The sequence below is a fragment of the Tachypleus tridentatus genome, chromosome 1 (genome assembly GCF_004210375.1).
Source record: "Tachypleus tridentatus isolate NWPU-2018 chromosome 1, ASM421037v1, whole genome shotgun sequence".
In the NCBI taxonomy this organism is placed as follows: domain Eukaryota; kingdom Metazoa; phylum Arthropoda; class Merostomata; order Xiphosura; family Limulidae; genus Tachypleus; species Tachypleus tridentatus.
The window spans coordinates 24,354,493-24,368,871 of NC_134825.1; positions in this window are offsets into that span (position 1 = coordinate 24,354,493).

Below are 14,379 nucleotides of genomic sequence, written 5' to 3' on the forward strand. Positions count from 1 at the left end.
GTGACTTTCGTAGCCGGCCCGGCATGGCCAAGTGTGTTAAGGCGTTCGACTCCTAATCCGAGGGTCGCGGGTTCGAATCCCGGTCGCGCCAAACATGCTCGCCCTTTTTAGCCGTAGGGACGTTATAACGTAACGGTCAATCCCATTATTCGTTGGTAAAAGAGTAGCCCAAGAATAGGCGGTGGGTGGTGATGACTAGCTGCCTTCCCTCTAGTCTTACACTGTTAAATTAGGGACGGCTAGCGCAGATAGCCCTCAAGTAGCTTTGCGCGAAAATTCAAAACAAACCAACTTTTGGAGCCGACTAGTAGATAACTTTCTTTTGATAATAATAAAATATTCTCCTCTCATCATGAAGCTTTGGGTGTGATATAAGAGTGACAGTCGACTGGCATTAGTTATAAGGAGCTACTAGCTGGATGCCCTTTCTTTCTCCAGTAGCTCAAAGTTAAGACCGGAAACAGATAGCCTCAGCATCTTTGTCATAAATAGAAATTCAAAAATATAATGTACTGTTGTCGTTTATGAAATTAGGGCCCACCTCAATCAGACCTTTACGTGAGAACAACCCTCTATTGGAAAGATTTATTCTGAGATTAAAAGCAAAACATTGTTAATCTATTATTTGATGTCGAGTTTCTAAGAAGTGTACAATGTTTATATGTTTATACATATACAGATATACGTTTATATGATAGAATTATCTCTCCGTTTATTAAGAAACACATAGATAATCAATAAAGTTTTATTTTATGTTGAACAGAGTATCCGTTAAGTTATTTATGGAAATACTTTTTCAGTTATTTAATCACCGTAAAACATGCATTTAATAACATTTACTTACGAATGATATGTATGTATATATGTGTATACCAAACGATAAAAATTAATTTTTTTTTCCAAAAACTAATGATTCATCACTGATGGGTCCTTGAGAAAAGTGAAAGTTTCGTGCTAAAAACTATAGTTTCATTGGTCTTACGACAAGTTAAAAATGTTAAAAAGAAGTGCTTGAATCGACATTTAACATTTTTTTTGACACAAATTTATCGCATCACTAACGTTGAAACTCTAAATCACTTACGCAATGTTTATAAATGAAAATACTTAATACCAGTTTTTGAAGTGTCAATATAAATTAATAATTTTCTAAAAAAATATATTTTTGCTTCTGTTTCATCTTCGTGACTTGCACTTTATTTTTCATGTTATGCTTTTAATATTTCTATGTAAAATGTTCTTCATGTTGCAACTTTATTTATATTTGTTCTTGTCAAGTAAATTCATCTAAAGCAAAAAATACCTGCGTATCTTAAAGAAATTCTGTATAATTAAGCCTTTTTTTTTCTTCTTTTATCCGCTAGGTGTGCTTCACGGAGGGCATAGTTACTGGCCGAGAGCAGAAGTTCGCGAATATTTTTATGGTATTTACCTTTCTAAAGATGTTATGTTCATTTAGATGCATCGTCTCGCTTGAAATTATAAAGAAAAATAAATCTTAGAGGCTTACTGTCATATGTAGAAACACAAAGATTAAATTTCAAAATTAAACAGCCCGTTAAAAAGTGTAGCAATCAACATAGAAAGCCGTCCATTAAGAAACTTTAACGATGTTGAACCATCTGTAAGGGATATTAAGTGAAACAGTTTCGTCATAATATGTAGAGTATGAGAAAGTGATATTTACATTTTATAAAATAGAAGTTATGTATATTTTGCAAAAGCAGGTAACGTATGCCTTGTGCTACGAAGTGTCACCAATGAGAATACCGTATTGCCCTTAATTGACGCCCCTCTCTAATTACGCCCCTCCTCGGTATTTTTATAAGGCTTATCTTGTGTAACAGTAGTACTAACCCAACATATAATTCAGTTTTATTACTTTAATTTTGATTTGAAATAAAAAAGATGAATAAAAAACACATATTTATTAACATTGAAATCAACACATCACATGTGGAAAATGGTATTCGGAACTGCACAAGTATTATATTTTGCGCCTCTTTGCAGTTTTCAAAGCCCCAGGGCGTTAATTAGGTGAAATGCGGTACTTCTTGTAATTGACTAGTATAATTAGAACTAATACGAGTAAAGTCTGGAAATTTTAATATAACTTATATAATAAAACTTACTTAATAATCAAATGATATGAAAAACTTAAGAGTCAGAAAACGAGCATAGTATGAAACACATTTATCTAAAAAAATCATCCCAAACAAAAATAATATCTATAAAAAATGCAGTTATCCAAAACAAAAGTAAAAACATACTTCTCTTAGATAAGAAAATCCACTTACAAAAACAAAACTAAAAACCTTTATCCGAAACAAAAACCCTTTTATACAAGGCAAAAAGAAAACTCTTCTCAAACAAGAAAACACACTTAGCAAAACAAAAAATAGGTTCCTTTGTAAATAAGCACAAAGCTACACAATGGGCTATCTGTGTTCTTCCCACCATGAGTATCGAAACCACGGTTTTTAGCAGTGCAAGTCCGCAGACATACCGGTGTACCAGTGGGTGATATACGTAATAAAATAAAATAAGACGAAAAAACACTATCACACAAAACCAAAAATGTTTGTTTTTTGAATTTCGCGCAAAGCTACTCGAGGGCTATCTGCGTTAGCCGTCCCTAATTTAGCAGTGTAAGACTAGAGGGAAGGCAGCTAGTCACCACCACCCACCGCCAACTTTTGGGCTACTCTTTTACCAACGAATAGTGATGACCGTCATATTATAACGCCTCCACGGCTGAAAGAGAGAGCATGTTTGATGCGACCGGCATTCGAACCCGCGACCCTCAGATTACGAGTCGAACGCCTTAACCCACCTGGCCATGCCGGGCCTCAAAAGCAAAAATATACACATAAAAAAAAACAAAAAATAGGTGTCCAAAATAAAACAAAAACACTATCACACAAAAACAAAAATATAGACATTTAAAAAACATACTTCTTTAAAACAAAAACACAGTTGCTGGGCAAATGTCTCAGGTCAGTTACATACTCGCTTTGTTGATCTGAAGACGACATAAGAAGGTCGAAACGTTATTCTGTGCATTATTTTAATTAAAGTTTTAATACCCAGACCAGCCATCTTTAGAATACATGTTTACTTCAATTGGGTTTCTCGTCATCATGAATATCTGAAAACCACTTCTTCAAAACATAAAATAACACTTATCAAAACACACTTATCCGAATATAAAGTTTAAATTGAGAATTATGTGTATTCTATATTGAAGTCTTAGTAATTCCAAAGTATATAACCTTAATTTTAAGCATGTACATGTAATTATCAGAACACGAAATAACCAAGTTAATTGAGAATAACCTCAACAATAATAAAAATATTTCGTATATTATACAACAAATATATCAACAAAAACACTATTTTTTGTTTCTTGAAACATATTTAAGTTCTTTTATTACACGCTTGCTTATAATGTTTTTTTTTCCCATATAAAATATATCTTGCTTTATGAAAAGGTGGATATTAGATTTTGTTACTTGATTTCAGAAGACTAAATGTTTACGATCACTGACACTAGGAGATCATTTCCACTTGGATGTAAACATTTAATTTATCATACCTTTCAGCTATGTCGAATTGTGTTTTTATTCTCCCATGTGGATATACATATTAACTGAAGTAATGTGAGATATGCGTTAATATAAAAAAAAGTCCTGACACGTTTATCTGACTTCGCCGCCAAAACGCCACTCAAAGTAACTTAATATTAAAATAAAAGAGTACTCAGTTAAAAAACTAGGAAGATAAAAAGAAATTCACAGCTGAAAGCTACATTGAAATTAAGTTAAATTATTCTTAAATTTAAAAATATCGGTGACAGATAAGGTTGCCAACAGGAGAAAAAAGAAAGGACTGACAGAGATAGGCCTGGCATGGCCTAGCGCGTTAAGGCGTGCGCTTCGTAATCTGAGGGTCGCGGGTTCGCGCCCGAGTCGCGCTAAACATGCTCGCCCTCCCAGCCGTGGGGGCGTTATAATGTGACGGTCAATCCCACTATTCGTTGGTAAAATAGTAGCCCAAGAGTTGGCGGTGGGTGGTGATGACTAGCTGCCTTCCCTCTAGTCTTACACTGCTAAATTAGGGACGGCTAGCACAGATAGCCCTTGAGTAGCTTTGTGCGAATTTCTAAACTGACAGAGATGGTAGTTTGTGATTAGTCCTCATAAAAAAGGAGAACCAAAGACTCGAAGCAAGCTGGACTCTACGTGATTATCAAAAATATTAATTATTACCTAATTTTTGAAAATCTTTACTTGAAAACCTTTCTATGTTTTTTTTTGTTGTTGTTGTTGTCATAATTTTAGCTTGAATTGATTTAATATTGGGTGGAAAACTATGTATGTGCGTATTATGTTTGGATAGCGCGGTGCTCTTGTCAAAATGCGCTATAATAAAAGAAATTATATTTAAATTTATTGCACACATTTGTTTGATTTGTTTTGAATTTTGAGCAAAACTGCACGAGGACAATTTGCGTAGCCGTCCTTAATTTAGCAGTGTAAGACCAAACGGAAGACAGCTAATCATTACCACCCACCGCCAACTCTTGGGCTACTCTTTTACCAACGAATAGTGTGATTGACCGAAACATTATAACGCCCCCACGGCTGAAAGGGCGAGCATGTTTTGTACGAGCGGGAATTGAACCTGTGACCTTCGGATTACGAGTCGAACGCCTTAACCCACCTTAATTGTGAACATGCTGAACAGTATGTATTACCAGATTAATAACAATTATTGAGACTTTCGTATCGCATTTTGAATTGTCACTTGATATTTGTTTAAAGTCAAACGAACCTGTTATTACTTATTTGTTTCACATCGTCCAGTTGAATATTTATTTCATTTACTGGTGTTTTTAAGGACTTTTCTTAGTACAAGTCATATAGTTATTTTGGCTCTTACCAGAAACTAGTGAATGAATAAACATATATTATTTTACTTTCTATTTAAACAGATGTGTATAAAGTTAAATTGATCTAAGATATTCATTTCATATTACACTCTCACTTAAAATACAAATAAATAAATAAATAAAACGGTACAATCGTATTCCCTGACAATTTCTGTAATACTCAACAATTATATATTCAAAACAATATGATACTCCTAGTAAACCAATCACGTGTAACAACAGCTAATAACCTCAGAAACCGCAAGTTTTTAACAAAACAATATCCTTACTAGAAGGTTATTGGGTTTGCTTTTTGAATTTCGCGCAAATCTACACGAGGGTTACCTGCGATCGCCATCCCTACTTTATTAGTGATAAACTAGAAGGAAGATAACTATAGTCCACACCGCCCATCGTTAACTATTGAGGTTACTCTTTTACTAATGATTGCTAGGATTGCCGTCAGTTTATACAACTGGTTCATTCGTATTGTGAGTCGAGCGACATAACCACCAGGTTATGCCAGGCTCCTCAACAGAGCGTAGGTTATTTTTGAATATCTAAGAATTAGTATTATTTTTTATGGTGATTTAACTATATATCAAATTGGTTATTCGGGAATTTATCCACATAATTAATCTTTCTGAATTTTTTTTTATTCATTGGTAAATGTCTACATATTGAAAGTAGTAGTTTCTCAGTGTTTAGTGTACAAATTGCAGTCATTTTCAGTTTATGATCATTTTACGAGTCTTGTGAAACGTGGTTTTACTGCTGTTTGCTAAGTGAAGCTAGAAATTACTGATGCTAATCACCTACGAGTTGTTTTTGACGTATTTCAATAAAGGTATCAAATTCGAAATGTCTACAAACTGAATAACAATTCTAATTGAAATATTTTTAACGAACCAGTTTTACACAGTCGAGTCGTAAAATATAATGCCATTTTTATGCAATAGTGTGTGTGTTTTTCTTACAGCAAAGCCACATCGGGCTATTTGCTGAGCCCATCGAGGGGCTTGTAAATCCGAAGACATACCGCTGCACTAGCGAGGGGCTTTTATGCAATATTCCAGCAATACAAATCAGTTACTGGAAGCTATATTTTTACAAACAATTCATAAGAGAAAGTGATTACATATTAATTATAGGCTCGTGGGCTCGAATCTTCTTCACATCAAACATGCTCGCTCTTTCAGCCGTAGGGGCGTTATAATGTGTCGGTCAATCCCACGGTTCGTCTGTAAACGAGTAGACCAAATGTTGGCGGTGGGTGGTGATGAATAGCTGCCTTCCCTCTAGTCTTACAATATTAAATTAGAGATGGCTAGTGCAGATCGTCCTCGAGTAGCCTTATGTGAAATCCAAACCAAACCAAAACGTATTAATTAATAGGGAACAAAAGGAAAAGTTATCAACTCTCACGTTTTAAGTACAAAAGTTTAAATAGGTACAACTCAGTACCACAACTACTTCGGAAAGCGGTCATTTCTTAATAAGCAATTGATAAATAAACAAACTTTGAATAGCTTCATTTGCAACTCATAACACATCACATTTTTATTCAATATCATTTAAAAATATATTTTTGTTTTCTCTGCTCATCTGTTTGTTTGTAATTAATTACAAAGCTACTCAATAAGCTCTCTAAGCTCTACCCACTACAAGTATTGAAACCCGGTTTCTCTCTGTGTGAGTCAGTAGACATACCGCTGTACGACCAGGGGAAGGGAACCTGCTTATAAACGTTGATTTGAATTATTTTAAGTGATAAAACTTTAATCTGTATTTCATCAGTAGTTGCTGAAACGTAAAGTCTTAAACAAAGAAAATATTAATCTACTGTTATTGTATGAAGATGATGATAGCGTTGCGTTTTCTTCAGATTGCACTCGATAGGAGTCAAGAGGTGTATTACATTTCGGACTATGTGTCCTGGCTTCCGTTTGGTTGATTAAGTAAAGGCAATAGTAAATAGTAACGATGGTTATGATAGTGTTGGATTTCCTGTGTACTTCTCCTGACTATAGTCAAGAGGTGGACAACGTTTTGATCTATGTGTCTAAGCCTTCATCTGATTAACAATGTTTCGCAGTAATGAAGGTTCATTCGCATCAGATGAGCTGCCTAAGTGAGCATCTAACTTCTCTAACGCCACCTGACAACAGATGGGAGACATTGCGACACCATATTTTTATATAATAATTTTTATTATCAGGACTGTTTGAAAGATTAATATTAAAACTTATGGTAAGTACTTTTGCGTTCCGAATCTGAGGATATAGGACAGAATTGGAGTTACTCTTAATAAATGAAACGTTGAAGATGTGGTAAGGAAATTGTTTCTTTGTTTGTTTTGAATTTCGCGCAAAGCTACTCAAAGGCTATCTGCGCTAGCCGTCCCTAATTTAGCAGTGTGAGACTAGAGGGAAGGTAGCTAGTCACCACCACCCACCGCTAACTCTTGGGCTACTCTTTTACCAACGAATTAGTAGAAGTAACCGTCACACTATAACGCCCTCACGACCGAAACGGCGAGCATGTTTGGTACGACCGAGATTCGAACTCGCGACCCTCGGATTATGAGTCAAACGCTTTAACACGCTTGGTCATGCCCGGTTAGGAAATGATTAGGTTCAGAAGATCAGCGAATTTTTATGTTTAAGTGGCCAGGCACCGCAAAACGTCCATTAGAGGGAGTTGTTATGAATTTTTTTTCCGTTAGATATACATACAAGTATTCTTATAGAATAAGATATCTTCTGAATTTGAGGAAGCTTAACTGGTAGCCGAAATACAGAACTTCTAATATTGAAACGTTACAATATATTTGACTAGTAGCAAAAACGTTTGAAAGTAAAATAGAGAGATAGGTTGTCAAAGTTTCCCGTCTCTGCTTTCCATATCCACGTGCTGTCATATCCCCACCCCCTCCGGGACCCGTCAAATACATATGTTGTGTGATCGTTACTTTATTTTTCCTTCTGATTTGTGTGCGTTTCACTTCCTGTTGGAACCTTAGCCTACTCTACATCTGCGTCTGTGATAGCCGCCTCTGACAAAATACCTGCTGGGATAATGTGTACAGAAACATCATAACCTCACTTTCTAATCAACCAGGATTTCTTTTTTCAGCGCAAACGTAATGAACCTGTCTTTTGTAGACTGCTTTCCCCGCGCTCTAAGCGCCATCTCGTGTTGAAGCTGATATGGAGAAACTCGTAAGCAATCCAGACAGCTTCAGCTGACGCTGTGTCAGATGAATGATTATTCCTATTATTGGCTTTTCACGCTTACGTACAGTCATAGAGGTTCCCGTTCAATTTTAATATCTTGTAGTATCTGCTGCTACGTGGCAAGCTCTTTCAGGGAACTAAACGCTTCAGCCATGTTGAGTGAAAAAATTAGCGGAATAGGCTGAAAAGGTGAGGTGTTTTGTTGAAGACAAGAACCTGATAAAGAACTTGATTCCACCTCAGTCGCCCTCAAGCGTCTGTCAACAACCTCGGATTGAAGCGATGTCAACGTATCCAAAGAACTAAAGAATAAGAAAAGAGAACAACATTTTGGTAAAGCAGCTGTTATCCAGCATTTTTAAAGTCCTTGAAATTAAATAATACGAACTGGGCGTAGCTTCCTATTACTATTCAAACTGCCTTGTACCTTAAGGTGCATCAAACTTTGTTTCAGAACTGTCATTTGTTTTATGGTACAAAAGCCTTGAAACAAAATTCCTAACTAAAGCTTTGAATTATAGTTTTTAAAATACTTTGCTATTTTATTGTATTTTAAAAATCAACGTTTCTTATAGAATAAAAAATATTGCTTTAAACCAAATCGTTCTGTCTGAACACCAGTTCTGTCTCAGTTTATTGTACGTTACGAACGTATTTTAGTATTTTAAGAATCGAACTTCAAGTTTGATGTATCGACAACAATAATATCCTATTCATTTAAAATGTCACTACTACCAAAATATATTTATCCTTTTGGAAAGTCGCTATTCCAGCTTTAAAAAGGAATTTATATTGTTAGAATGCTCTTTGCTATTTTTATGATTCTATATTTAGAATTACCTCTTCCTCAGATTGTCGGTAACATTTATTTGTTTGTTTATTGTTAAGCAGAAACTTACACGATGGGCTATTTGTAATGTGTCCATCGCAGGTCAAAATTTCACTTTTAGCATTATAAGCCTTCAGACTTTCCACTGAGCCACTGGGACTTGTCTGAGATTCAAAACATTCTTTAGGTCAACAGACACTAGGTGCATCTGCTCAGCTCATTATAAAGTTAACGTTTATGAAAACACTGCTGCACCTGTCCCAGCCGAAATAAACATTAAGCATGACAATTGCTATTGTGTATAATTAACAAGGCCCGGCATGGCCAGGTGGGTTAAGGCGTGCGACTCGTAATGTGAGGGTTGCGGGTTCGCATCCCCGTCGCACCAAACATGCTCGCCCTTTCAGCCGTGGAGGCGTTATAATGTGACGGTCAATCCCACTATTAGTTGGTAAAAAAGTAGCCCAAGAGTTTGCGGTGGGTGGTGATGACTAGCTGCTTTCCCTCTCAGTCTTATACTGCTAAATTAGGGACGGCTAGCGCAGATAGCCCTCAATTAGCTTTGCGCGAAATTCAAAACAAACAAACAAATAATTAACAAGTTATATAAATTCATTTTCCAAAGATGATTTAGAAAAGAACTAAAAGTTAAACATGTACTAAAACAACGCAGAAATGTTTTACTGTTATTTACTTTATTTTTACATAGAAAAAAGTTTTCTATGGTCGAATGGTGATTTCATTTCGCTGATTCGATGAAAGAATGGATGGGTGGATGGCAATAGAAAGTTGGCATCATTGATCCTCTGTGGTACGTTGCGCTATTTCTAGTTCCTTGCGTTTCACTCAAGTACCATAAATTGATTTCTAACATATATATTTATCCTTTTTGTTCGTGACCTCCACTTTTATCAAACATTTTTGTTTCTCTGGCTGTTAAATGCAATAAAAATTTCTACGTAGAAAGAACTAAAACAAACAGTCTGACTAACAAATATATTTGAGAATAAAACATTCTGAATTCCAAAAAAAACGTTTTTTCGCATAATATCAATTCTAGTTGCTTGTTTTTGAATTTCGCACAAAGCTACTCGAGGACTATCTGCGCTAGCCATCCCTAATTTAGCAGTGTAAGACTAGAGGGAAGGCAGCTAGTCATCACCACCCACCGCCAACTCTTGGGCTACTCTTTCACCAACGAATAGTGGGATTGACCGTCACATTATAACGCCCACACGGCTAAAAGTGGCGAGCATGTTTGGCGCGATGGGGATGCGAACCCGCGACCCTCAGATTAGGAGTCACACGCCTTAACACGGTTGACCATGCCGGGCCATTCTAGTTCCAAAACAGTTGATAATTCATTTTCATTGCAATGAAATCACGTTTTCGTGTTTTTTTTCGTGTCGTATTTCGTAATTGTATTCCTATTATTAATCCATACATGATAACAAAATATATCACAACTGTGAGGAAGGTGATTTTATTTAATGACGTATGTTTCGTTATTTAGAAGAAAATTAAATTTTAAAATCAATTTAAAATATTACCAAAGATTTTATATTATTGCTGTCGGTTTTGTAAGGAAACTGACGAATTGTGAATTTATATGAATTAAAGTTATTGTTTTTAACAGTGGTATTACGTAATGTTTTTTTGCGTATATATACATTTTCGTATGGAAAAATGCATTTTCTACATAACGTTCTATTAAAATTCTCCGTTGTTTTCATTCCATCAGTGATACAGCGGTATATCTATGGACTTCCAACACAAGAAATCGCGTTTCGATACCTGTGGTGGGCAGAACCTGGATATTTCGTATATAACTGGCAACGCAGAAATTACACAATTACAACGTCCCCACGGCTTAGAGGGTGAGGATATTTGGTGTGACAGGGATTAGAACCCGTGACCCTCGGATTGCGAGTCGAGGGCCTGAACCTCCTGGCTATGCGGGGTCTACGTATAAGTGAGCGAACAAGCTACATATTGGAGCCTTTAGACAAAAATTAAAACACAGAATGAAAATGTTATTGCATACACACCTGTGCTTCTTCTGATGAAGAGTCTTTGTATCCCTTCTAAATAATTGGTATCATCATTTATTTTAGCGAAGACATTTTTGTAAAAAATTCCCAGTCACAGATTTCCACTAATCTTTGACTTACTTTTCACAGGCGGTGGTAGGATGCAAATGCACTTCCGTGTCTTCGGCTACAAGAGCCTTCCTGGCTTTCATATTCGGATCTTACGTAGCTTGACGTCATAATGATGTGGATGATGTGGTGTCACATATATAATAAAATGCATGATCTGATCCTGGGAACTCTCTTCTTGACAGTCTTTTCTGTTAGTGATTAGATTTAACTAAAATGGGAAATGGTGATCAAAAACGGAATATTGTAGAGGAATAAGTGGAGTTGGACTGTTTTATATTTTGAAACTGTTGAATTAATTTTATATGATTCGATATTCAAGAGATAAATGCATTCAGTTTATTCATTAAAACTTTCAGGCGATATTTTCCTTTGACATATAATGTCATTTTTTATTCTTAATTTAATCTACATTATTAAGCATTTTTATGATTCCAGAATAAATCTAAAGAAAAATTGATAGATACGAATTTCGTTAGAAGCCTAAAATTCTGTTATTCTTTTCGAGGGAGTATTACATGTTGTTGTTTTGAATTAAGCACAAAGCTACACAATGGGCTGTCTGTGCTCTGTCCACCACGGGTATCGAAAACCGGTTTTTAGCGTTGTAAGTCCGCAGATATACCGTTGATCCACTGGGGGGGGGCAGTATTACATATACCTCTAAATTTCTTTAAAATATAAAAACACGGTTAACATACTTTAATAATATTAAAAATTGTAAACTCAGTATATTTATGTTTGTGTATTTTTTAATAATTTAAAGCAATACAGATTCCACATAATTGTTTTCACATTAAAAATAGGATTACAGAATTATAAACAATGTGACACATTTTTATGATTGACTAGTTTAATTGTTTCAACAAAATTTTATACACGACTAAGTCTTTCATATGACAATCAACAACTCATAATCTGTAAATATTTTCGTCAGTTCGGTGATAATACGACAACATTGTTATTTGCGCATTACGAGTTCATTAATTTGCTTTTATTGTCCATGTCTTGAAACGTGTCAAATAGTCTTCACGCTGAGATCTTAATTATTTATCCAAGAGCAGAGCATTCGCTGTCCAGTGGTTGACATGTTGGAGCTAATGTCCTGTGTTTCGCTACTTATTACCTGCCAAGAAAAGACATCAAGCTCTGCAAACTGATACTTTATAATAAAAGTGGTTAAATCCCACTAATTGGTCTGAGAAGAGCTGCAACGAGGAAATTTACTCAATCAAAGATACTTTTAATTTAAGGTTTCGCCGAGTGATGTTGCAATACAGATTGGAAGCCTCGCACATGTTGGTGAGTAGGGCGCTCGGCTCGAAATCTGAGGGTCGCGGGTTCAAATCTCCGTCACGCAGAACATGCTCACCCTTTCAACTGTAGTGGCGCTATAAAGTGAGGGTCAATCCCACGATTCGTTAGTAATAAAATAGCCCAAGAAAACAACTTATCTGTGCACTAGAAAATTTGTCTCTAGTTACATACTCAATATTATTCATTATTGAAGACTCAGGTACTTTCTGTTGTTGTTTAGACATATACACACAATCTGGTGCTTGTAATGGTACAAATTTTTCTTATAATAATCACTTCTTATTTTATTAATTCATTTCGCATTTGGCAATATTCATCAGTTTCACTTGTCCCCCGCTTGTACAGCGGTATGTCTCCAGATTTACAACGCTAAAATCAGGGGTTCGATTCCCCTCGGTGGGCTGAGTAGATAGCCCTTTGTGGCTTTGCTGTAAGAAAACACACACACATCAGTTTCACTTAAGCGTAACATGTTATAATATAACTTGTTACGTTATATAGACCTATTTTCTCAAGGATTTCATTACACGTTTCTGGCTTAATTTGGGGCAGGTGTCCTGAAGTAAACCTCAAATTTCTTCGTGCCCAGAGCACCAAGAATCCCTAATTCGCTTTTCTACAGAACTTACTCATTATCAAAAGAGGTAAAGTAATCGCCTTTATGAAAATTGTGACAGTAACCACCAAAAAATACTAATATTTGAAAATATATTAATTTACTGATCTTTCTGTTGAACACGAATCTGGAAGAAGAGCTACTATAATAATAAGTAAAGTATTCTATTTTGGAAATGAGCAAATTTTACTGATCGCCACTGTTTATGTTCACAAAATAGCACAGCGAGAACGTTTTAGACTAACACCGTGCTACATACTACTAGTCACATTCCAATACTTTCTTCGGTTTGATAAATATGTCTTTGATATGGCTCCTCTTTTCAATGCTGTTAAACTGTGACTTAGGAAGTTTCTAATTATCTTCACTGGTCACTAATTTATTACCTGGTTCTTTACTACATTGACAAGGTAAATGTCATCTGGGTTTAGTTGATTTATATGTATGTAAATAGCATCCAGTTTTGATCTCTTAGTTTCTCCTCGTCAGATGCCCTGTCAATGATTATCAGCTTTGACTCATGTATTTAGAGAAGATGTGTAGATGACGCATGTAAGGTTTAAAGCCTTGAAAGAACGTACAGTTTGGTTTGCTCACTTTACGAATTGGGCCCGGCATGGCCAGATGGGTTAAGACGTTCTACTCGTAATCAGAGGGTCGCGAGTTCGAATCTCGGTCGCACCAAACATACTCGCCCTTTCAGCCGTGGGGGCGTTATAATTTGACGGTCAATCCCCCAATTCGTTGGTAAAAGAGTAGCCCAAGAATTGGCGGTGGGTGGGGATGACTAGCTGCCTTCCATCTAGTCTTACACTGCTAAATTAGGGACGGCTAACGCAGATAGCCCTCGTGTAGCTTTGCGCGAAATTCAAAACAAACAAACAAACAATTTTTTATTTTTTTTATATTTGATACCACAGAATAAGATTTCTTTATTTGGGTGTTTACTTCCATTGCAGACACTTTACAAGTGTTGGATAGAAATTTTATTGGCAATTTGTTTGTGATTTTGAAGTAATTTTTCTTTTTTAAATATCACACGACTCTAATACTTGTTTGAATAATGCGAAATAAAATCCAAAATACTTCAAATTAGTTAAACAGTTATAAAACTGACATTAAGTTGCAACGTTCAGTTTTCGAAACGTTTGAACTTTTGTTGAACAAACACCAGTGAAGGTTAAAATGTTTTCACAGGTAGTTTAAGCAAGTTGTTTTAAAAGAGAAATATTACAGATGAGTGACATAAATCACATTTGGTATGGAAAATTTTAAAATATCAGCCCGGTATG